At 47.3% G+C, this 26,673-nt stretch overlaps 1 protein-coding gene across 17 annotated transcripts in view; it reads left to right on the top strand.

The window, feature by feature from the left end:
* Positions 1-26,673, top strand: part of ATXN2 (ataxin 2) — a 1,509,788-nt gene that overhangs the window by 1,109,624 nt on the left and 373,491 nt on the right. The gene's annotated exons all lie outside the window — the stretch shown is intronic.

Genomic DNA, 26,673 nt, shown 5'->3' with positions numbered 1-26,673 from the left:
GCTTATTTTCATATCCCCATCCTGCCAGCCCACTGGAGTTACCTATGGTTCACGGTGGGCCACGAGCACTTTCAGTTCACCGTGCTCCCTTTCGGCCTTACCAGCACCCCTCGGGTGTTCACGAAAGTGATGGCGGTTGTCGCAGTTCATCTACGCAGATCAGGGGTTTCAGTCTTCCCTCTATCTCGACGACTGGCTGTTAAAGGTGGGCTCACCCCAGGCAGTCGTCTCCCACCCCCAGACTACGGCCGACCTCCTGCATTTGCTGGAGTTTTCCATCAACGTGCCGCAGTCGCTCCGGATTCCCTCTCAGAAGCTCCTCTTCATCCGAGCGGTTCTGGATACGGCGCAGTTTCGGGTTTATCCGTCCGAAGAGAGAGTCCGGGACATTCGGGCTATCATTCCGATCTTTCGGCCCTGGTCCTGGGTTTCGGTCAGGAAGACCCTGAGGCTGCTGGCCCTCATGGCCTCCTGTATACTGCTGATCAATCATGCCAGATGGCATATGCGGGCTCTCAGAAGTCACTGCACAGGACTTGCAGTTGTGGCTCGTGGACCAGCGTTGGATCAGCGGCAGATCCCTCTCCCTTCCCCAATAGGAGCACACAGTTGTGACGGATGCATCCCTCCTGGGTTGGAGCGGCCACATGGGAGAGACGGAAATCCGAGGCCTCTAATCTCCGGCGGAGTCCAAGCTCCATATCAACCTTTTGGAGCTCAGGGCGATCCTACTTGCACTGAAAGCATTCCTTGGTGGTTCAACACCTGGCGGGTACCCTAAACGCCAGGACGAACGAACTCAGCCGCAGGTGCCTGTTGGATCACGAATGGTGTCTTCACTCGAACGTGGCTCAAGGTCTCTTTCAGCAGCGGGGAGATCCTTGGTTAGATCTATTTGCCACCGAAGAGAACCCGCAATATCAGCAGTTCTGCGCGTTGAAATTTCCAAGGCGACACTCGCTCGGAGATGCTTTTCGTCGCGAGTGGAGTTGCAGTCTGTTGTACGCCTTTCCGTCTATACCACTTCTGCCCAGAGTGCTGAAGATCAGGTGCGACCGGGCCCAAGTTATTCTTGTGGCACCGGACTGGGCTCGAAGAGTTTGGAATCCCGAGCTACTCAGTATGAGCGTGGATCCCCCGATCTGACTGCCTCTTCGGGAGAATCTTCTGTCGCAGCAACGGGGGACGGTCCTACACCCGAACCTTTCCAGCCTCCACCTCCTTGCATGGAGATTGAGCGGCGACAGCTGATTCCGTTTTACTTGCCTCCTGAAGTCTGTAATGTGAATCCTGCAGCCAGGCCTCCCTCAACTAAAACTGTATATGCCTGTCGGTGGAGCAAGTTTGTGGCTTGGTGCACAGCGAAAGCTGTAGATCCCCCTCCGCCCCTCTTGCTGAGGTCCTATTGTTCCTTCTCTCTTTGGCCCAGCAGGGCTCTGCTCTGGGCACTATCAAGGGCTACTTTTCTGCTCGTTCAGCCTTTCTTAGGCTGCCTGATCAGCCCTCTCTTTTCAAGTCCCCGGTTGTCAATAGATTTCTCAAAGGCATTACTCACCTTTTCCCTCCTATTATTTTCGTGATGTCTCAGTGGGACTTGAACCTGGTTCTCACATACTTAATGTGCACTCCCTTTGAGCCTCTTCATAACTGTCCTTTGCGGTTATTGACTTTGAAAACTGTCTTCCTGGTGGCCATCACCTCCGCTCAGTGGGTGAGTGAGCTCCAGGCTCTTTCCGGTAAATCTCCTTTCCTGGCGATTCATCCGGACAAGGTTGTGCTTCGACCGCGTCCCGCCTTTCTACCAAAAGTAGTCTCTGTCTTTCATCTCGGGCAAACGGTCACTCTGCCCACTTTCTTTCCGCCTCCGCACCCTTCAAGAGAAGAGGAGAGGCTCCACCGTCTTGACCCAAAACGTGAGCTTTCGTTCTATCTCAACCGCACACAACAGTTCCGGGTGGATGACCAGCTGACGAAAACTTTCCGGATCCAATCTGACACCTGGGGATATTCTAAGGTAAGGAATCTATCACTAACTAATGTCTCTAACAGATATATTGTTACAGATGTAAGTAACTTGTGCACCTTGACATCCTCCCGACGTCTTTTTTTTTTTAACAGAGTGTGGCAGTATGGTATGGAGGCGAGCTTCAATTTCTTGTATTTCTTCTTTGACTTACTGGACAAGTGTGTAGATGACTTGTCGGGGGAGTGGCATCGAGAGCAAGAACGAGACCATGTGCTCGCCTTGGAGCAAGAGCAAGACTCACATGAGTTCAGAGACCTCTTTCATTGTTTGTTGACCCTCAGTTTGCTTCCCTGGCCTGAATCGCCTTTGGGTGCATAAGGACATGTGGAATATTCTAAAAGGGAGGAATCTTAGGTTAGAAGTTTTCATCAGAATTCCAAATTTTCCATCAGGAAATCAGTGAGTGAGTATTTCCTCAAGTTCAAAAAAAGTCTTAGCTGTAAAGGATATTTTCACTTGCAAGTAGTCGGATGCAATGTGGAATGAATTGCCCATGTTCAGCTTATTGTTCAGCTGGAGAAAACATTGGGTAACTGCCTGATCAGAGGGCAGATGCTCATATCCAGGCATTCTGGATACCACACCCTATGTGCCCATTCCAAAGTCATTAGAGTGACTTGGGCCTGGTAGTTTCGTATCTTCGAGAGAACTGTGGGCAGGAGAGGTATCGGACATTAGTCCAGAGTTCCTTTCTAAACGGAATGGGCCTCACAGCGAGAGCCGCCTTGGAAACCCCAGCACCCAGAAGTGTTGACATTGTATCTTCTCAGCAATTGCTAATAAGTCGAGCAGAGGTACTCACTGTAAGAGTCTTTGCGCCACCTCTGGGTCCAAATGCCATCCGTAATCCGCAAAGCGTTGACGGCTGAGTTCCTCTGCTCTGGCATTCAGAGATCCCGCCAGGTGTTATACAACCAGGGAAATGTCCTGGTGTTCCAGCCATGCCCAGAGGTGCAGGTACTCCTGGCATAAGGTCCACGACCCCAGTCTGCCCTGCTTGTTTCAGTACCACATGGACGTAGTGTTGTCCGTGAGCACCTGGAGCAGCTTTCCCTTGATGAATGAGAAGAGAGCTTTCAAGGCCAAGCATATGGCCCTGAGCTCCAGAGGTTTGAAGTTTTCCACCTCTCCCAGAGTGCCACCTCATGCCAGAATTGATGCATCTGGTTGGGGAAGGAAGCTGTCCAGCAACCACCTCTGCAGGTCTTTTGCATGTTCCTCTGAAATCCGGACTAAGTCATAGAGACTCCCCTGGGGCTGTGCCTACTGGGACATCAGGTCCCCTTTCAAAGCCCGTGTGTGCCACCTGGTGTACTACACTAGCAGGATTCAGGAGGTCATCAGACCCAGCAGCCTCAGAGTCAGTCTCACTGATAGGCAGGTATCGTAGGCAGAATGTTCTGGACTATCTACTCTGGAGAGTAAGCGCAGAACTGCACTGTGTCCTTAAACTCTGATGAAGGGGAGCGTTTGAGAAGGAGTGACTACGGGACAATGATAGTCAACCCCAACAAATGGAGGAGGTTTGCCTTAGTATGGAGGTGGGTGATAGCTGCCTGTGGTGAGCCTGCCTTAAACAGTCAGTCGTCATTGCAGGGGTAGACTGGAACCCCTGACTTCTGGAGATTTGCTGTAACCACTGACATTCACTTTCATGAACACATGAGGGGCTCTGGTGAGGCCAAAAGGGAGAATAGCTACCTGGAAATACTCTTGGCCCACTGAGAACTACAGGTAACACCTGTGGGCTTGCAGGACAGGAATGTGAAAATAAGTGTCCTGGAGGGCACACGCTAGCATCCAATTTATCTGATCCTGGGCAGACAAGACCTGGGCCAGGGCGAACATTTTGAATGTCTTCTTACACAAGGAAGGCTTTGAGAGGGCGAAGATCTAGTATAGGAATGAGGCCTCCTTTTTCGGCACCAGACATTAGCGGTGATAGCAACCACAACTTACATCTGATGCTGGTACCTTCTCATTAGCTTCTTTGGGCAAAAGAGCCTGCATCTCCTGTAGTATCAAGGAGAGGTGGTCCTCTGTCAGCCAATCAAAGAATGGTGGCAAAGGTGGAGGGGCTTTTATAAACGGCAACGCGTTAACCCATTTGGAAAATTTGGAGGACTCACATTCTGATGCAATTGTTTGCCATTGGGCAGGTGGTGCCTGATCCTGCAGCCAACGGCGTGCCAGTGTTACGTTAAGGGCATGGCCCTAATGTAGCCACAGAATGGGTGGTATGTTGTAACATGGTTGTTATAAAATGATCACCAATTGCATGAGTCACTGGGATTGATTCTCTTGGATGGTTTTTCAGGTTTCTGCTTTGCGTCGGTTCAGTTCCAGGTACCTATGGGTACCACGCCAAGGGAACAGGCAACTGTGACTTTATCGAGGAATCTGTTCATAAGGATTATTTTCACCTCCTTTTTGAAGACTAGTGTCGCCGGGTTAGACCGAACCCTCGGTGGTAGGGAGTTAACTCCAAACAAGCATGGCCAGATTCAACTAATTTGATACTTGAGAACGTTTTGGAAAAAAACTTGGGTAAGTATCAGTGCTTACTTTGAGTTACCTTTGGCGACCAACTCCAACAGGGGGCCAGTAAGCTCCTCCAAAATAGTTACCTCGGAGGAAGAAGTAGTCTTCAGATAGTTCCAGGCACTTTTATCTGTTTGCTATAGGTTCCTACGGAAGAGGTCCTAATGCAAGTGATACAGGATGCTGAAGATGCTCAAGGATGCCATGCAGTTGATGAGGGTCTTCCTGCGACTAGTCCTTGATCCACAAATTCTGCGTCGCTGTCCTGGCCACAGGGATCCACGTACCTCGTAGTTCTCTAGGTTCCGGCAGAAGTCCAGTAGCCACTGGGCTACCAGTCGGCCAGTATTGTGGTTACAGCAGATTCCTTCATCGGACAATAACTCATCTTCTGGTCAATTGAGCTGCACTCTGACCACACTCTTGGGTCCAGCAGGCTCGGGTGCCACTTTGAGCATAGCGTCCTGGCCTCCGATGCTGCACAGTGACAAACAGCTGCTTGATGATTTGGACTACCAACTAGCCTCAGCAGGCTTTTTCAGCTGTTGTGGCACTGTGCTGTGAATAGGTAGTCAGCCAACTGACCCTTGGAGTCTGTAGCTTTGACTTGGTCCTGGAGACGACTTTTCCAGTAGCAGGACACAGCAGGCACGGCACCTTCTCCTTTGCTAGTTACACGGTTCAGCAGGTGCATTCTATAGCGGCGTTGCCTCTCTCTGCCGGTTCCTTGGTGCAGTAGCCTGTCCTTTTCTCCAGTTCTTCGAGATCTGAGTTCTGGTTACCAAGGGAACATTTTTTATGGTCAGAAAATGCTCTCATGCCCTCAGGGCAGAGTTCAGTTGCTGGCCAGTTAGCTACCAGGTTATCTCCCTCCCAATGACCACTTCCTGCAAAGTTTGCCATCTGACTATCCCAGGATGCAACATTCTGCCCACTTCCAACATGACAGAACCCTTTCCTTGGCGTCCAGAGCTCCATAGCCCAAGGCAGAGGTGTGGCTACCAAGAGGGCTGTACACCCCTGGAAAACCCGCTCTGGTAACTGATTTCCCCTTACTTCTGTGTGCCAGCCTGTCGCCCTAAATATTAGGGAAGCTTGCTTCCCAAGTGTTCTTATTATGCAGCTTCACCTTTGAATCTCTCTTTTTGGGCCAACACCCATGTGGCTTCCTGCCAGGGAGGTAAACAAATCTTTCAATCACCCTGATATTTTTTTCTTTCCTGGGAATAGTTATTTGCACGTCTCCCAAGGAGGGCAGAAAGCTGTCTCAAGGAGATACTCTCTGTGCTGTTATGGATGGTCACAGGGGATTTAGGGCAACAAAGTGGCACATTTTTATAAAATGCACCCTGCAACAAGTTAAATTAATTTAGACACTGGTATCAAGTCAGGCTTAATGTAATAAGTTGTTTGATACCTTACACTATTAACTTTAGTAGTCCTAGTCAGACGTTAGGAGGGCTGCTGTGGCAGCCTGCCACTCTGCACTTACCATTGGGGCTACTTGCCTTTTCCACTGTAAAAAACGACAATTACAGGATTTTACTGCTGGAATATGTAAAAACACATGTACCACTTTGAATTTACAGCACCCTGCCGTAGGACTCGCTTGCGGTTCCTTGATGGTGACTTGTGTATATTAAAAAAGGAAGACTTGCCATGACTTTAAATGGCAAAGTCGAGTTAGCAGTTTTAAACTCCCCCTCCAGTCAGCAGTGGCAGATTGAGTCAAGTTGTACTCTTATCACACCCAAGGTGGCAAATCAGTGTTTCAGTCCTTGGGTTGACCCTCTAACTTACAGGCCCAGGTTCCTGAGTACCATATACTAGGAGCTTATGCCAATCAGGTGTATGTCAACAAACATACACAGTTTAAGGTTGGAGCGCAGGCCTCAGTGCACTTTTAGAGTTGGAAAAACCAGCATCATCACTCCAAAACTTTGATGGTGGCCATACAAAAAGAGAAATTTCCTTACCTGTTGTATGAAAGATTCAACACGTTTCCAAACATCTGGTCCTCTTTTTCCTCATGCACTCCTTTCGAGCCCCTGCATACTACTACTCTGCACTTTGACCCTCAAAACAAATTTCTCATTGTGATCACTTCAGTTCATCGCATGAGTGAGCTCTAAGCTTTCTCAGTGCAGCCCTTTTGACTAAGTCGTGACGCCATTTCACATTGGGCAATCCATGACCCTTTCGGCGTTTCTCTACCCCCTCCCCCCACCCCTCCCCCTTCCTCCCAGCTCAAGATATGTAAGGAAATGCCTTCCTTTGTATTTTTCCCCCCAAGTTTTTCGACTGATGCTTTAGGTTTTTCCAACACAGAGTGCACTGGGGTCTGCTAACCAGACCTCCGTGCCAGTGCCCTAAGATGTGTGTTGAATTGGCTATACCCAATTGGAGAGGGCTAACCTACCTGTTAGAGTCTAGTAAATCGTACCCTGACACTCTGGGCATGTAAGTTAGAGGGGTGCCCCAGGGCTTGCAGCACTGATTGTGCCTCTCCTGGAGGTCCCCTAAGTAAAACGAGTCCCCCAGTCCGCCACTGCATACTGGTAGAGCAGTCATGCTCTGTCTGCCTGGCTTTGCCATTGAAATCAATGACAAAGCCACCCTCCAGTTGATCTTTTTAGTTCTAGTGTTTAAATTCTTATGAAAATACAGCCTATTGTCGGATTTCTTGAGTGTTGTGACTATTTCTTCTTCAGTTATTTTCAGCTGTTTAAATACTTAACACTTGTTTCTCTGTTTAAGCATTGCTGCTCAGTGTCACAGCTACCCAGGTTTTAGCTGAGGGTTTGACAGACGAAGCCCAAGGGTCCTATAGGGGTTGGTATGTGTATTCCTTGGTAAAGTTGCACTGCCACACCATATAATACACCCCATTTCCTGACATTGTTGCCTAGCGGTGGTATCCAGAAATTGTGTTTAGCAGTACAATACAGTTGTTGAAGTTAAGACCGCTGAGATTCTGCATAGGTAGAGGCCTAGAAAAGAAGTTCTTGATCCCAAAACGTATATTCTGTGGACATTGTTGAACTCCAGGGAACTGTCCCCAAAGAGTGCAAAAAGTTTTTCAAGGAGTGGGGGAGTGTTTTGAAAATTGTGGCAAAGTTTCCTACACGTTCAAGCAATGGAGTAAAATATTTTCCACAGGATTTTGAACACAGCTCAAGAGCCACTTTTCAACAGGGGGAGACATGGAGCGTGACTTGGCAAATCCTACCTCATACAGGAGGGATTACCATTTGAGGGCATTATATGCAGAGAAAAAGATAATTATGCTTTGACTAATGTCCTGAGAGCTTGGGAAGAGCACACAGGGCACTTAATGCCCGAGGAATGAATTACCCCAAGGTAATAGAGATGAAGAGGAGGTGGAGGACAATCACAGCCTGTTAAGTGGAACCAATGGAGCAGGCAGACCCTAGCCACACAGAATCCTAGGAGGGGCACCAGGGCGCACAGTCTGACTGGCTGTAAACACAGCCAGTGAACTATACAGGGGAGCATGGCAGCCCTAGACTTAGAAAAGAGGGCCATACATCAGGCTGACAGAAAATTGGCCATAGAGGAAAGAAGGGCCAGGCTGGGCTTGGGACAGAACCTGCCTCATGCTGCATTGTTATTTTAAATTTGTAGAGTTGTTTGCTTGGTTTAACTTTGACTATGTGCTCTAACCCTGCACTTTAAATCTTGCTATTTTGCACATTCCTTTGCCGCTGTTAGCCGCAGCAGGCGCTCGAGGACGCTCCCTGATTAGCTGGGGGTGGGGTACCAGTCAGTGCGAAGGTCAGCGGAGCCTGTAAGAGATAGCAGCCCTGAAAGGTCGGCAGTAGTGCAGTTGCACGTGTAACAGAGACTTACCTCACGCTCTATTCAGTGCTTTTAAATGCTTTTTTAAAAAGTTGTATGCTTGATTTAACTTTGACTATTCGCTCTAACCCTGCACTTTAAAACTTGCTATTTTGCATTTTCATTTGCCGCCGAAGGCAAACTCTTCTGCGCACAACCGGGTCCAGGGTTTAGCTACTATGCCGAAAAAAATCACCTGTATGCCTTTGAACTCAGATCTTTCATTCAGTAAAATCCAAACTCAACCCCTCTATTGTACTTACCTCTCCAGTCTAGGGCTACTTAACAAGAACGGCCCATTCATTTAACCGATTAAACCTGCTATCACCACCAGCATTAGTAATGATACTGCTATAACTTCTATCCAGGTCATGGTTTTTTTATCTAAACACTAGGTCCATGGTCAAACACCAACTAGAAATATATCATCTATCGGACTCTGTCAAGCCCAATTTACTATTACTAAGGAAACCAGGCTAACAAATAAATCATCTCCTGATATAGTAGCCGCCCTTCCAGAAAACTGCTTCTTACTCCAGGCTAATAGACCAGTGAGTAAAACAGGCAGAGGTGTGGCAGCTATAAACGTAAAAAAATTGGAAATTCACTGCTTCCTCTCTTACCTGTCCTCTGATGTATAGACTGCTGGACCATATGCCCCAGTTTTTACATACTTTGGTGGAACTCCTTTCCACTCTAGCAATTGAATATGTGAGAATATTGTTAATTGGAGATTTCAACTACTGTGCAAATGAGAACATGGACAGGCCTTCATTCATGGATTTCTCAGACATGTTAAGTAGTCTGAATTTTGAACAGCACGTGTCTGTGCCTACGCACAATAAAGGCGATACATAAGACATTGCCAGGGCGTGGAAGGCGACCTCCCCGCCTTCGGTTGGGGCTTGGATGCGTGGCCTTGACTTCTCTATGGTGCTTGAAATTCCAATTTTTAAGGCACGCAGCTGCCCCCAGAAACACCCGAAAATATGGAAACGGTGGGCCGATTATTGTGGTCTATACCTTGAACCGGTTCCCCTGGCGCAAAGTGTCAAAGATTTGCCCTGCTGATTTCATGTTGGGTGTAGGCTCAGGGACTGACTGTACGTTTACTGTTTTATCACGACTGGAACTACGTATACATTTTGGATGTGTAGCTCAAGTGACACCTTTGTTTTTGGTTTTTAATGTGCATATGCTACAGATTTTGCATAATTTACCCTCATGTTTCAGAGGGACTCAATGTAAAATGTGGACATCTTTATCACTGTCATATTATATATGCAATGTTTTGCCCTGGACCCTCCTGGGCTTTTATTGCCTGTCAACAATAAAATCTGTTGTGAAAAAAAAAAAACCTACTACTATTCGTCTGGGACTGGATGAGTAGTATTCAGCTCAAACTAAATTCTGATAAGATAGACATTGTAATTACCAGCACAGAGCTTGACTTGTGGAATTAGAGTTTCTGGCCAGCAGCAATGGGCACTCCACCCCAGCCCAAGAGTTCAGTTAAGAGCCTCATCCCAATCAAAGCCGATGGGGTATCAGGAAAAGAAGTTTGACCCCTTGAAGGCAGGGGTGTCCTTTCACTGTAACCAGCCAGGGCACAAAAGAGGAGATGCAATGTACATCAAAAAGGCACCCACTGGTGACCAGTCCAAAGGGTTGTCTAGTGTAGCTGTTGGATGGGAAGTTGCCACTAGAAATCCCAAAGGGTACACATAGGCCACCTTAGTGTGCCTGGGTGGGGGGGGGACATTAAGCCTTTGGCCCACTGTCGTCCTGGCATGCAAAATTCTAGGCAGTGGCTCAAAATCCATGGGGTGGAGGTGAAGGCTCTGAGGGATACAGGTGCCAGTATAACCATGGTCATGGCTAAACTGGTTTTCCCCGACCAGATCCTACCTGAAGAGGTGCCTGAGATTGTCAACACTAACAGTGCCACAAAGTCACACCCTATGGCTGTGGTTGACTATGGGTGGGGAGGAGTTACTGGCCCAAAGAAGGTAACTGTGTCCCCTGCTATTCCAGTGGAGTGTCTGCTGGACAATGACTTAGAAATGTCTGTTTGGGCAGAAGTAGAGAGGAGGACCCATGCCGCTTTGCTGGGTCTAACTTAATGGGTGTGTCACTACCAAAGAGCAGAAGGCCCTGAAAGTGGGTCAGGGGATCCTGGAACCTGAGAATATGGACTAAGGCTCTAAAGGCAAGAGGAGGGATCAAGACTGCTGGCAGCTCAGCCTCTAAAGGTCCAGAGGACCAGATGAAGCTCAACTCTCAGGAGGAAGGCATGGTCCCTGAAGGACTAACTCCTGGAAACTTCTCAGCTCTCGCATAGCTCTAAGGCGCAGGGTGTCCCTCCAGGGAGGACCTGAGCAGTGGAAAAGGACCTGTCCCACCCTAGAAGACATGTGACAGTTAGCTGTTAAACAGGTACAAGGGGATACCAGTGGTACCCATAAATTATACTGGGAGAAGGTGCTCCTGTACAGTGGGCCAAGCACCCCAGACCAGGGGCATTCAGGAGACTGATGGTCCTTCAAAAGTAATGTGAGTTCCTCCTTAATCTGGCCTATGATGTTCCCTTGGCTGGACACCTAATGCAGACCAGGACCTGGGAAAGGCTGGTCAACCGCTTCTACTGGCCTTGGATGTCTGAAAAGGTCAAGGAGTTTTGTTATTCCTGTGTGACCTGCCAAGCCAGTTGCAAGGTAGGAGGGGTGCCAAAGGCTCTCCTCATACCACTACCAGTGGTGTGGACCGCCTTTGAGAGGATGGGGATAAATATTGTTGGTCCCCTAGACCCACCCACAACTCCAGGGAACAGGTTCATGGTAGTTGACCATTCCACTAGATTTCCTGAGTCTTATCCCACTTAGGGCACTCACTGCTCGTACAGTGGCTAGACCTGAAGGAGGGTATAGAGGCCTAAAAGAACCTAATCAGTACATAGTGAACTATGTGCTTTGCTTTTGCTTCAGAATGGCCATGTAGATGAAAAAGGCAAACAAAAACATTCTGGCCACCTAGGAGCTTGTCAAGCACTGGTATGACCAAAAGTCCTCCATGATACAATAACAAGAAGAACAGTTAGTGTGGGTCTTAGTCTGTAACACTCAGGGCTTTGCAGGGCGAGTGGACTGTACCTATCCTATCTTAGCGAAGAAGGGGGAAGTCACCTAGTTGGTGGATTTGGGTACTCCTATGAACCCTCACAGGGTGATCTATGTGAACAGACTCAAGCTACACCATGAAAGGGCAGACCTATCTACTAATGCCTAAGATGCAACTGTGGAGGGAGTAGTACTCTCCCCCACACTGACAGACCAACAAAAAGGACTGATATCACTTGTTGAAGCAGTCTGCTGGTCTGTTTTCTCTGATCCCAGGTTTTACAACATGGTGTACCCATGATGTGGACACCAATGACCGCTTGCCTGTCAAAAGTAAAATGTATAGGTTGCCTGACCAGGTCATGGCCAGCATCAAGACTGAGGGTACTAAGATGTTGGAGCTGGGGGTGATTGAACCCTTCAGTAGTCAATGAGCCAGCCCAGTGGTGCTGCTGCACAACCCCAAACCTGAGATGAAGTTCTGTGTGGACTACAGGGGCCTCATTGCAGTCACTAAGACAGATGCACATCCCACTCCAAGAGCTGATGAGCTCATCGATAAGTTGGGGGCAGCTGAGCATATGGGCACCTTTGGCCTGAAATCAAGCTATTGGCAGATTGCCCTCATTCTAGGAGCCAATGAGAGGTCTGCTTTCCCCACACCTGAAGGCCACTTCCAATTCAAAGTGAAGCCTTTTGAGTTGAAGAATGCCCCTGCTGCCTTTCAGAGGTTAGTGAATCAAGTACTGTCAGGTTTGGAGGGTTTCAGTGCAGCTTATTTTGAATGATATAGCTGTATTTCGCTCCATCTGGGAGGATCACCTGGTCCACCTCAAGGAAGTGCTCCAGGCCTTAAAGGAGGCAGGACTGACTATCAAGGCAAGTAAGTGCAGATGGATAGGCCAGGGCTGTGTTGTGTACCTGGGCCACAGAGGTGGGTGAGGATATGAACAACCTTCCCAGCCCAAGATCCAGACCAACCTGGCTTGGGAGCGTACTAAGACCCAAGCTTAAGTCTGAGCCTTCTTAGGCCTGACTGGATACTATAGGAAATTTGTGAAGGGTTATGTTAGCATAGTGATACCTTTACTGACTTCACCTCCAAAAAGCAGCCCAGAATCAGTTATCTGGACTGAGTAGTGTCAAAAGTCTTTTGAAACTCTTAAGGAAACACTGTGATCATCACCTGTCTTGAAGGCTCTTGACTTCAGTAAAGGGTTTATTGTCCAGACAGATCCTTTTAAATATGGGATAGGTGTAGTGTTGTCTCACTTGAATGATTTCGGCCAGGATCAACCAGTTGCCTTCATTAGCAGGCGGATTCTTTCTAGGGAGAATTGTTTGAGTGCCAGTGAGAGGTAAGCCTTTGCTGTGGTTTGGTCCCTGAAGAAGCTAAGAAGTTACATGTTTGGGACTCACTTCTAGGTTCAAACCGTCCTCAGACTCCTCAAATGGCTAATGCAGATGAGAGGAAAGAACCCCAAGTTGTTAGGTGGATAATTTAAATACCAGGGATGGGCATCAGTGTGGAACACACATCTGGGATTGACCATGCCAATGCAGATGAAAATCACCAAGAAAAAGGTTAGTTGCTCATAACTTTTCATCTGGGAGAGGGCCATGTAAGGAAATGCCTCTTTTTGTATGGTCACCCCCAAGTTTTTCAACTGATGCTGCTGGTTTTTTCGACTCTGAGAGGCAGTGAGGCCTGCTAACCAGACCTCAGTGCCAGTGCTCTGACCCTAAAGTGTATGTCAAACTGGCTGTACCCAGAGAGAAAAGGCACATTTACCTGAAGGTGCCTAGTTAATGGTACCCAGGGCATGTAAGTTAGAGTGGCACAATCAGAGCCTTGCAGCTCTGATTGTGCCACCTTGGAGGTCCCCCTAGTAAAACCAGCCCCCTGGTCCGCCACTGCAGGCTGGTAGAACAGTTGTGCACTGCTAGCTTGGCTTTACTATTAAAAGCAATAACAAAGCCGCCACTTCCCCAGGACGTGTGTAAGTCACCCATCTGGCAGGCCTACCAAGCCCTAAAGGCAGGGTGCAGCATATGACAGAGGCAGGACATGTACTTTACATGCCCTGACAGTAAAACACGCAAAACAACTGTTTTACTGTGGAACAACTGTCGCCCAATTGACAAGGTACATATGTACACGCTGTCACCTTGGTTGTGCTTACTCCTGAATGATGTGACCAAAGTGGGCACTCTGAGGCATCACACAACTCGTTACATTGTATCTCATGTCGAAATTAATGTAACTTTTTGCAGTGTGCAGCTTTAGTAAAGCTGCCACTTTGTTGCCTTTATGAGACCACTTTCTGCCCTCCTGGATAAACATGCCAACAACTCTCACTAAGTAGAACAATGAGGTATTGCAGGCCAGGGAGGTGTCACCTCCCTCCTGCAGGAAGGCACGTAGATGTTGGACCCAAAAGGCAGGCTGCCAAGGTGAAGGCGCCTTTGGAGAGCCGATGTGGGACACTGAGGTAGCGCCACCCCTGGGGTGGGCTAGTGAGGTCTGTACACCAGGAGAGGTGATGCACCATATTGGGAGTGATACCAAAGGGGATGATGGACGGAGCGCTTGAGCAAATCAAACACTCACCCCCAGTCAACTGATCTGGGTTTAATCCATCATCATTCTTTAGCTCACTCCACCACCCCAGTTCAGACATGGCCATATGCAAATCAGTCGGACCCCGTGCCTCATGGGAACAGTCCAGCCCGAACGGCCAAGCCATGTCTTCCCTGGACCAGAAACAAGCATCCTGGGACCGGTTTCGGGTTCATAATCCTCGTCAGCCAGGCTATCTTGAATCCAGTGGCAAAGTGAGCAAGGGACCCACGTCTGGGCATACCCTGCCAACTTGGGGCGAACAAAGCGATACCAAAGGGGATGATGGACGGAGCGCTTGAGCAAATCAAACACTCACCCCCAGTCAACTGATCTGGGTTTAATCCATCATCATTCTTTAGCTCACTCCACCACCCCAGTTCAAACATGGCCATATGCAAAGTTGGCAGGGTATGCTCAGACGTGAGTCCCTTGCTCACTTTGCCACTGGATTCAAGCAAGCCTGGCTGAAGACGGCTGAAATGCCAGAAACCGGTCCTAGGAAGCTTGTTTCTAGTCCAGAGAAGGCATGGCTTGGCAGTTCGGGCTGGACTGTTCCCATGAGGCACAGGGTCAGACTGATTTGCATATGGCCATGTCTGAACTGGGGTGGCAGAGTGGGCTAAAGAACGGTGATGGATCAAACCCAGATCTGTTGACTGGGTGTGAGTGTTTGATTGGTTCTGATGCTCCGTCCATCACCACCCCCTTTTGTTCCGCCATATTGGGAGTGGACAGAATTGTGCATCCTGGGAAAGCCACATGCCAAACCCCATAGGAAGAAGTCATAGGTGGATGGGAACTTGGTAGCCAGCGGCAGATTCTGCTTGAGGGCGTCAGAGCTCCGCCCTTTTACTTTCACCCCTCGAGCAGGTCAAAATAAAATAATTTTGTTTTTATATATAAATGTTTATTTATTAAATAAAACATGCACCCACTTTTTGCTAACTGTCTGAAGGACTGATGCACCCTGCGACCCACCGCGCTTGCTTCCATGGCAGACCGGGATGCATTCCTTAAAGTGCTGCCCCTGGGCGTGCCCGAAGTCTAGAGTATTTCCCGGGCTTGCACACTCACAGCCCTGAGGCCTGTGCGGTCATCAGCTCGGCAAAGACATGGTCTTGTGGACCAGTCTCCACCCCCTGATGCTGCAGGCATAAAATTAGCCCTAGGTGTTTTCCACTGAAGCCCTGTATTTCTAGGGCTTCCCGTCAATCAGGAAGTGGATACTGGAGAGCATGATTACCCCACCCTTTCCCAGCTCGTCACAGGAGGGGGCGGGCCCCACCCTGTGATGTGTTAGGAAAGGGTGGAGGTAAGGCTGCAGGCAGCTGGGAAGCTAAAAAATCGAGTCTGCACAGTTTGTCTTCTTGCATTTTTAAGACATACTTCAGTTTTGAAGTGTCTGCTTCCTGCACTGCAGTTATTTCAGGATGGCATTTCACTTGTGGCTTGGAGTGAAGGTGTGCACTTCCCATGCCCTGTGCAGTCTTAGATTAAATGACTTGCCTCGCTTGAAGCTTCACTCCAGTGAGTGGACCAGCAGCTAAATAGAAAAATTATTTGCAGCTGGTGAAATGAGTAAGTGACTCGCAAAAATGTATAGTTGTATTTTATTTGGATGTTGGGCACATAGTTTTCATCCTTTCTTTTTAAAGATTGGGAGGGAGGAGGTCAGAGCGGCTACATGTAGAAAAAAAGTAAAAACCTTTTCTCTGTGCTCTCCACTTCCCTATCAAACTCTTGGTCTCCCCAGCTGCAACATTTGGTGTTAGCTGCATCTTGGTTATAACTTAATACTCGGAATATTATATGTGTTTAATGTGATAAGGGAAAATCTATATACTTTTGCTGTCACATTAAACAAATGTAGTCTTTGTGGGAAATAAAACAAGGATTAGCAAAGTCACTAAGTGTAGCTTTTTGCTTTTAGGGGGAAATTGTGAGTTGATGAGTCACTGATTGTCCGTGTTGGACTGTCCTCTAAGCACTGCCAGTCGAGCTGGGTTGAAAGAGCCAGCTTGTGGGTCAGTTTGTATTGGTCCTGTGGCCCATGACGTGACAAAAACAACGGCTCACACTGGCACTTTCAAGCTGGCCTTTCTGGCAATGCCAGAGTGCCTAACAGGCCAGTCCAGAAGTGGTGACGGAATGCACTCCAGAATTACCCAATCTCGACAATGTTTTGGTATGCTCTAAGGCAAGAGTTTGCCCCATTAGCACAACTGAATTTCAAAAAATGACTGGTACGTCGTCGTGTACCAAACTCGGGATAGTCCAGCACTTCTCATTTCAGGGGTTTTCTGAGTGAGTGGCTAAACTTGAGTGACTGGGTATTTCAGTTGGGGGAGTGGCTGTGCGAAGCTTACTATGGATGCATGAATGCGAGTCAGAAGCTAGAGGAATTAATGTGGGTAAAGGATTGTGAATTGTTGAATGTGGGTAAATGAGTCTTATACAGTGAGATTAAGTGGATAGGTGAAAGCAATTGGAGTAGTGGGCTAAAGGCTAGTAAATGAGAGGTTGAAAAGCCTGTTGACAATCCCAGTCTCTTGACTCTTAGCCATGTCTGGAGGATCGGTAGATGCAATAGGTTTACTTTTATTGATCTCCAGAGGGTGAAAGGCAAAGGGCACCTGTGACCAAGGGGGAAAAAGCAGCAAGGTCTGAGGGGATTGTGCTTGCTTGCTTGAACAGAATAAACTTGTCTATAAACATTCGCCAACCACTATTTGCGCTTAACATCTGCCACTGTTAGTAGCCCATTGGCTACCACCCGCATCCTGCCCTGAGGGCACTTTCCGAGCATAAAGAGGGTGCCCCTGACACCCAGCCCTCAGATCTCGACCAACTTGAAAGAGGGACTAAAGGAGGACTGCCCTGCTGCACTGTGGACCAAGACCCAACGCCCAGAGGTTGATGTTCCATTAACAGTGGAATCAAGATTTTGATCACCTTTACTATCAAATGTTATTGTCCACTATCACTCTGGGGATCTACTGTAAGGGGCAGATCTCTAGAATTGTTTCTGAGATGCAGGCCACTCATATCTTACTGGCCCCAACTAATATTTGTTATGCACACCCCTTTTGGGGGGCAGGAGGTCACCATTTTCTCAGTGAGGAAGAATGTCTCTTTGCATAGTTTGAGTGGGACTTCAAGCCATCTGGCTAGTCATAGCCTCTTTTGTCCCTAGAGTTAAAGGGTGGTACGTTCAGTTTCTGTCAGACAATATCCCAGAAATGTGCAGTCTGGTAAGTGTGGAGTGTTGGTTCCTCTAATCTATGTTCCAAAGCCAATTACCTGTTGTTTTGGGTACTGGACAGGAACATGGTAATTTTAGATCAGCACTTTGCAAAAGTCCTGAACATGATGGTGGGCACACTAAGTAGACTATCTGCAAGCTATGAGTGGGGTTGGAAACTGGAAAACGTTCACTATGTGGGGGACCTTGGTAGTGTATGTTTTGCAATATATGAAACAAGAAATTTGCACTTTTCATCTTCCTGGAGGTTGCTGAGACACATTCACTGGAGGGACATTTTCCATCTTAGATTGGAGCTCCACCCTCCATTGTGTACTCCATTCAGTATCATCCCCAAGGCTGTTTAGGTCAAGAGATACAGAGCAGATTTAAGCTCAATTTCTCCAAATTGTCCATATACTCATGGTTCCCAGACTTTCTCGAACTGCATTCTAGGCCACTTCAAAACACTGGACAGGGCGAATCTATTGCTCAAGAAGGCAGGAAAAGACACTTGCCCAAATTTGTAAACTATAATTCAAAACATGATGGTTGAGAAGCATGCACTAACAGTGCTTGCTATCTGAGGAGATGGTACACTCTACAGGCCTTGTCCTGAGCTTTGTGTATTGAAGCCTTTGGAAGCATTATGTTCGAGGCACGTGAGCTGTAGATCACATGCTTTGCATACTTCTGCCATCTAGTGTTGGGTCCGGATGTTTTCAAGTTGTTTTTCTTCTAAGAAGTCTTTCTAGTTACGAGGTAGGTGACTCCTCCTTTCGCTGATAGTGTGTATGGGCATCGACTCCATTGTTTGGTTTTTTGTGTGTTTTTCAAAGTATTTGTTTTGTGTTTTGTTGACCTCTAGAATCACAACAAAAGTATGGCAACAGTTATATATCACAGAAGCCATGACGGTAAGACTTACACGTTCCGATCAAGAAAAACATATTGTCATCCGTACCACATATAAAGAGTTACATTACTGAATCTGGACAAATCAACGATATCCTAGAGTAAAACAAACCACAACACTTAAACTACCCACCCAACGATCCCCTCCCTGGTCGCTAGACATATTCACTACTTATGTCAGATCCCTCAGGCCATCTCACAAATATTAGGTTCCTCCTACAGTTCCGGGCTCCAGGCGGCTCCCATACATTGTTACTCCCCCTGAATCAGCTTGCCCTGCCTGTGCCCTCTCAGACCCTTGCGAGGAGGACTCGCCACAAACGGGGATCTCTGTTATCATAACATTCCAAGCCATCGCATCGTCTTCCAGTTTGACATTCCTCCTGATCCTTTTCATCCTGATCAGCTTTGCTACTGCCATCGACTCTATTGTTAGATTGTTTTTTTCCGCCATCGGGTTCAGACGTGAATTGCTGAGCTCCGGGTCGACACCGTTTTGTCAGGTTCCCCTCGGTGCGCAATACACTCACCCTCAATGGTATTGTTTTCAAAATCCCTCTTTCGATCGGGTAGCTGGTGGAAGGCCCTTGGGCCTACCTGCTTCGGGCCGCCTCGCAGTAGATGGAATGGACTCCATTTAAATTCTACCCTCCATGGCACGCAAAATTCCCGCGCACCGACTCACATGAAGTGTGCAACCTGTGCTTATCTCCGGAACACAAAGAACAGGACTGCGACGCATGTAAGGCTTTCGGATCGAAGAAGACGCTTCGCCACTGTCTAGCTCAACGGCGCGACATGCAGAGCCAACACACCGGCCCCATTCCGGACCTCTTTAGAGAAGAATTGGAACAAGATATTATGGGAGCCGAAGAAGAGCAAGAGCCTATCTCCATCTCCGAATACGGCTCCAATGGGGACGAAGACATCCCGCAAGGGCAGAGTACCGTGAGTACTGATACTCCCTTGCCCCAAAGTCCACCTCAGCCCAAGAAGAAGGCTCCCGTCCAATCCAGCCTGCGGGCCACGGTCGGTACCGAGAACATGTTTCCGACGCCCCGCTGTCCGCCTCGGCACCGGTGCACACCCAAGAGCCTTCCGGCTCCGAACGGAGTCGTTTGAAATCGGCCACTGAGCCAAAATCTTCGGGGTCAAAGTCAGGCTCAGCCACACCCCCTTAGATGCCGGAAACATCTTCGGATCCGAAATCCTCTGCATCCAAAACACCAGCACCGAAACCTTTGGCGCCAAAACCAACAAATGTGCCGGTTCCATCAAAGGAGCAATGTTTTGATGATCCGCCCTCAAAACCGGATCCGAAACAGAGAGAAATCTGCATTCATCCAACAACTGGACATATTACCATCAAGGTGCTACTCAAACGTAAAATGGAGACTGAAGAAGCTTACCACATTTCCTTAAAAAGGAAAAATGTGGATACTAACCCTTCTCCTCCTACTCCTCCATCACCTCCTTCTCCTGAGTCTCAACCATTGCTAATTTCACCTGCTGACTCACCACCACCATGTACACCTGATGCTCAGGATGATGGGGATGGGGCTGGGGACAGTGATCCACCACCTACAGACCCCTGGGCAGATTATAACACAAATTCTCCCACAGGTAACGATCCTGATCTGTACCCTGCTAGGGTTTTTCCACCAGACGACAGTGTAGGATGTATTGAATTATTAGGTAGAGCTGCTAAATACCATGTGGTCTAGTTACTTAAGGAATCCATGGAAGAAGATTTCCCTTTTGAAACACTTCGCAGTTCCCCAAAATCCTCTCACACACTTTCCATGCTCAAGGGTATGATTAGAAATGTAGATGAAATTTTTAATGATGCGGTGTGAGCACGTATCCTTACCCCTAGGGTAGACAAAAAATAAAAATCTGCTCCAACAGATCCAGCTTACATCAAGGGGTAGTTACCCTTAGACTCCTTGGTCGTTTCTAATGCACGGAAAAAGGCCAATTCCCAAACGTCAGGAGATGCACCACCCCAGACAAGGAGTCTAAGCTGATGGACGCTTCGGGAAAAAGAGTAGCCTCCCAAGCTGCAAATTTCTGGCGCATTTCCAGTACCCAAGCACTTTTGCCCTGTACGATAGGGCGTATCGGGATGAAATGGAGCAGTTGCTCCAAGCTCAAGACCTAGTGCGGGAGGGACAGCTCATCTCGAACAATTCCATCAGGTGCGCTTTAGATGCGGCTGACATTGTGGCTAGAGCCATCAACACCAGCGTTCTATTAAGAAGGTGTGCCTGGTTACGCATTTCAGGGTTTAAACCAGAAGTTCAAGCTTCTATCCTTAACACGCCATTTGACAACCAGCACCTATTTGGCCCTGTAGTAGACTCATCATTAGAAAAGATGAAGAAGGATACAGAGGTGGCAAAATCTATGGGAGCCCTTCAGTCACCTTTAGGTCGTGGTTCCTTTGGATGCCCCTTCTACTGTGGAGGATCCCCAAACACCTCCTCAGACACTGCCTCTACCACCCACAAAGACAACAATCAGCCCTCTGCTTCTAAGAGTTTCTTCGGGGGGGGGGGGGGGGGGCACAGAGGCAACAATGGAATGGGTAGTGGTAGACGTTCCAACACACGCGCCTCCCCCTCAAACATCTGAGTGACTTGCCTACACTCCCCCGACCATTTAACACCTGTCTGGGCATCTTTCACAATTTCTGCCTGTCTGGCAGTTAATAACTACAGACAAATGGGAACTGGAAAGTAGCCGTTCTGGTTATTGCCTATGGTTTACCAACAATCCTCCAAACATTTCTCCACGTTCACACAAACTATCACCGGACCACTTACATCTCCTCAAACAAGAGGTTCATTCTCTCCTTTTAAAAGGAGCTTTATAGAGGACGTACCATGACTCGGGCGTATACTCTTTCTACTTTCTCATACGCAAGAAGCACGGTTCTCTCAGGCCCATCTTGGACCTCAGAGAATTAAATCTTTACATATAATCAGACCATTTTCATATGGTAACACTTCAACAAATGCTCCCATTCCTACAACAGGGCGACTTCCTGTCTACTGTAGACTTAAAGGACGCCTACTTCCATATTCCAATACATGCCGCTCATCGCAAATTTCTCAGATTTGTGGTAGCGGGGCATCATTACTAGTTCAAAGTACTCCAGTTCGGAGTCACCACAGCTCCCAGAGTCTTTACAAAGTGTCTGGCAGTGGTCGCTGCTCACCTAGGAAGATAGCACATTCATGTCTTCCCCTACCTGACAACTGGCTCATCACAGCCAGTATGTATCCAAAGTGTCTCCTGCACACTCATATGACAATGCAGTTACTGCACCAACTGGGATTCACAGTCAGTGTGTTGAAATCGCATCTTCAACCAAAAATATCTAGGAGCCTCTTTAGATACTCAAAGAGCTCTAGCCTTCCCCAACACAGCCAGAATTCGCAATATTTAGGCTCTAGCCTGTTTCATCCCACTCACTCACTACCAGCTTGAGTGTATATGTAACTGATGGGAATGAAGGCCTTTTGCATCATGATTGTTCCTCATGCCAGGCTTCACATGTGTCCCCTCCAAGAATGCTTAAAAAGTTAGTGGAACCAATCACAGGTTTTTTTTTAACCGATCTAGTGTTGGTAAGCGGCCATACTCATCTCTTTCTGCAGTGGTGGAACCCACAAAACTTATCAAAAGGACAGCCCTACATAGACCCAGTTGCACAGATCATGCTAACAAAGGATGTGTCCCTCACTGGTTGGGGGGCTCATCTTCAACATCACACAAAGCAAGGACTGTGGAGTCAATAGCAAAAAAACTCTCAACGTAAATCTAGAGCTGCTAGCGTTGTTTCCAGCACTCAAAGCATTTCAGACTCACTTGGTTGGCAAAGCTGTCTTAGTTCATATCGACAACATGACAGCTATGTATAACATATAAAAACCGGGGGGACACACTCTCTCCAACTGTCACACTTAGCTCAAGACATTTGGAAGTTGGCCATTTACCACAAAATCTGTCTCCTAGTAGAACACCTCCCACGAGTGAACAATCAAATTGCCGATCTTCGCAGCCGACTAAGTCAGCAAATCCACGAATGTGAACTTCACCCTCAAGTTCTCCTCCCGTACTTTCAAAGTTGGGGAGTCCCTCAAATAGATCTTTTTGCCACACACGAAAATGCAAAATGCCCAAACTTCACCTCCAGATACCTACACCCGCTCTTCAAAGGCAAAACGCAATGGATGAACTGGTAAAGAATATTTGCCTGTGCTTTTCTGCCTCTCCCACTTATTCCACTGGTGGTTCGGAGGCTCGGGCAAACATCCCTTGCACTAATCCTAGTAGCTCCCACATGGGCCTGTCAACCTTGGTTCACAACCCTATTGGAGCTGTCAGTAGTTCCACATCAAAACCTGCACCTCACATCCAGTCTCCTCATAAGGAGCCATGGAGAAATCAGACACCCGGATCCCAAACAACTGAACCTCGCATTCTGGCTCCTGAAACCATGGAGTTTGGCTAGCTAAATCTCCCACCAGACTGTATGAACTTCATTAGAGAGGCCTGAAGGCCCTACTACAAGAGCTTGTTATGCAGCTAAATGGAAACGTTTTGTTATCTATTGCAATAATAACATCAATCCTCTTGATGCTTCAATACAAAATATCATTTGTTATCTCTTACACTTGAAGCAATCTGGGTTAGCTTACACTTCTATCCAACTACATCTCGCTACGATAGATGCATATCTACAAAATAGGCAACACTTATCTCTTTTTAGAGTGCCAGTAATCAAAGCTTTCATGGAAGGACTTAAAAGTGTTATCCCACCAAGACTTCCACCTGCCCCAGTGTGGAATCTTAACGTATTCCTTACACGATTAATGGGCCCACCTTTTGAACCCATGCATAAATGTGAACTACAGTTTCTCTCTTAAAAATGTGCTTTCCCCATTGCAATCACTTCACTGAGGAGAGTGGGTGAACTACAGGCACTAACAATAGAAGAACTTTTTTTCCAACTTCACAGAGACAAAGTGGTCCTTCGTACTAACCCCAAGTTTCTACCTAAAGTAGTTGCTGCCTTTCACATCAATCAGTCGGTTGAGTTACCTGTATTCTTTCCTCAACCGGATTCAGTGGCAGAACAAGCTCTACACACCTTAGATGTTCGAAGAGCTCTTTTATATTACATTGAAAGAACAAAATCATTTCGTAAAACTAAACAGCTTTTCGTTGCTTTTGCTCCACCACACAAGAGCAATCCTGTATCCAAGGCAGGTATTGCCAGATGGATTGTTAAATGCATTAAAAATTGTAATGCCAAAGAGAACTTTAACAATATCCCCTAGAGCGCATTCTACTCGCAAAATAGGGGCTACTATGGCTTTCTTAGGAAACATCCCCATAGTTGACATTTGTAAAGCTGCAACGTGGTTTACACCACACACATTCACCAAGCACTATTGTGTAGATGTGTTAGCGAGACAACAAGCTAATGTGGGCCAGGCAGTACTTGTAACACTTTTCAGACAACTCCAACTGCTACAAGTTAGCCACCGCTTTGGGAGGATACTCCTGTATAATCTATGCAAAGCATGTGATCTATAGCTCACATGCCTTGGCCGGATAATGTTACTTACTCAGAAAGAATCTGTTCTTGGCATGTAGAGCTGTAGATTCACATGAGCCCACCCGGGTACCTGTACCTGTTCTCTCTCTCACTCTATATACAGACGCATGGACATCTCTATTCTACCTTTACGAACTCCATTCTCACCCTCTGTGGGAAAACAATTTAACAATGGAGTCGATGCCCATGCGCACTATCACCGAAAGGAGTCACCTGCCTCGTGACTGGAGTATGCAAAGCATGCGAATCTAAAGCTCTAAATGCCAAGAACAGATGCTTACTGGGTAAGTAATATTATCCTTCCAATTAATGTAAGCAGAGGGAAAATACTCCACTCTTGCCATGCTTATCTAAGGTTTTTCCATTCCATATCCTGTCCTTAACTAAGGGGGATGGGCGGCAGAAAATTGGCAATCTCAATGGTTATTTAGCAGTGTTTTCCAGTGTTGCGTGTATTCTTGAATAGTTAGGTTTCTCCCAGTTACCTGTTATTTCTAGGATTTAAAATGTTTGCTAAAATTCTTTTTGCCTTATGCCTTAAGAGATGCTTAACTCCGCCTTTTAGATCTTCAACTCTGAAATCTGTTTTATTTGTGGCAATTACCTCAGCCAGGAAAGTGAGAGGAGTTTGTCATACGTTTACAAACCTCCTTATCTACTATTTCTCTCAGACATTTTGAGGATGCTCCATTTATTTATTTATGTATACAGCGCCTGAATCGACCCCCAGAGGGGTATCTCTGCGCTTCGGACAGAAAACAAGAAAAGCTGAGAAGCTGGAACAAAATCATAAACAGAAAAGAAAAGTCTTAAGGTGCTTTCTGAATTGGAGGTGGTCGGGCGTTGTCTCAGGTGCATGGGGAGCAGATTCCAGTAAAGAGGGCCAAGGTGGGATAATGCCTTCCCACCCAGCTTAGTTTTCCTAATTCGGGGGACCACGAGAAGGGATTTAGATCCATAGTAAAGGGACCTAGAGGGCATGTACAGCGTACATTTCTCAGCAAGATAGACGGGGCCGAGATTGTATATAGCTTTGTGAACAGTGCAACAAGCTTTAAACTTAACCGGCTCGCGTACTGGGAGCCAGTGGAGCTGACTAAGAAGGGGGCAGGAGGCAGTCCTGGGGGGGCATTGAGGAGCAGTCGCGCCGCGGTGTTCTGATCCACCTGCAAGCTACAGAGCGTGGGCTCATTGGCTGTGAGACCAAGAGGCCATTGCATTAGTCCAGACAGCTCAGTATGAGTGCCTGCGTCAGGGTCTTCCGAGTCAGGAAGCTAGGGAAAAACTCTGCGTAGTAGGCCCAGCGTTTAAAAGCAGGAGCCAGCTGCATGAGCAGCGTGCTCTTTCAAAGTGAGAGCCTGCTTCAGGCGAATGCCTTGGTTCTTAACAAGGTACTTGGGGGCAGGGAGAGCGCCAAGGTCCACTGGCCACCATTTGGGAGTCCACAATAAAGGGGCATGTCCAAAGAGCAAGATCTCAGTCTTCCCAACATTAAATTGGAGGAAATTACATCTCATCCAATTTGAGATAGCCCTCGTACCAGAAGAGAAGGCCGACTGCACAGATGGGGTGAATTTGTCAAAAGGAAATAGCAGCTGCGTATCATCGGCGTAAGAAATAGGAATGAAACCACAAGTCCTAAGGAGGTTGGCCAAGGGAGCAACATAGATATTAAACATGGTGGGGCTCAGGCAGGAGCCCTGAGGTACTCCCTTGGTCAGTTTCATAGTCTCCGAACGATAAGGACCAAGATTGACGGTCTGGGAACGAAAGGATAAAAAAAACTCGCCATCCACTGGAGGGCAGAGTCTCTGAGTCCAACCTCCTCCAGTCTCCTGAGAAATATCCAATGTGAAACCGTGTCAAATGCGGCAGAAAGGTCCTACATCACCAGAATAGTAGATTGGACCCTGTCTAAGGTCATCCTGATGTTATCTGTGACCGCTAGCTGATTCTGTGCTGTATTTGGGCCTAAAGCCTGACTGGGAAGGATTTAAGCTGCCAGTGAGTTCTACATGGTTGGACGTATGTATGTTAATGTGCTTCTCTAATAATTTGCTCAGGAGGGGGGAATAGCAAGATGGGGACGGAGATTGGAAAGATCCGTCAGAGAATCCTTGGTGTTCTTACGGATAGGCATAACCTGTGCTGCTTTCCATTCCAGAGGACCATGACCCTCTCTCAAAGACAGATTGAGCAGAAACTCTGACTTTAAAACCTCGACTACCTCCTACCCAACCACACCCCTCTCCCCTATAATTGTAAGGAGATAAAAAGGTGTATACTATTAATTCGTTTTTATTTGAGTTTTAGAATCGTAGACAGTAAACACTGCAAGAAAACAGATGGTTTCCAGATTGCTTTGGATCAAAGTCTTTTCTTAATTAATAAAGAATATCCACCCAGCGAATCGGCTCCCTGTGGGAAAGATAAGCAACAATGTGTATATACTTGAGCGGAGTTCTGGTTCTAAACATCTTTCAAACACCCATTTCAGTCCGTTCATTCGCAATGCATTGCAGTCTGGGTTATTTTGTGATGGCTAAAGCACAGATTCTGCAGTTCTTGGGATAGAAGTGATATAGACATAATTGCATATTTGGTGCTTTATAGGGCGTGCAACCTACAGACGTATCCATTGATGTCTCTTAGTTTATACTGATTTCGATAGACTCAGAACATGCAAGAGATGTTTGCTAGTGAAACTAGGTTTCACTCTTTTCA

Source organism: Triturus cristatus, chromosome 11 (assembly GCF_964204655.1).
Source record: "Triturus cristatus chromosome 11, aTriCri1.1, whole genome shotgun sequence".
NCBI classification, from domain to species: domain Eukaryota; kingdom Metazoa; phylum Chordata; class Amphibia; order Caudata; family Salamandridae; genus Triturus; species Triturus cristatus.
Note: the sequence above shows the minus strand (reverse complement) of the source record. Positions and strands in the feature narration are given on the sequence as shown.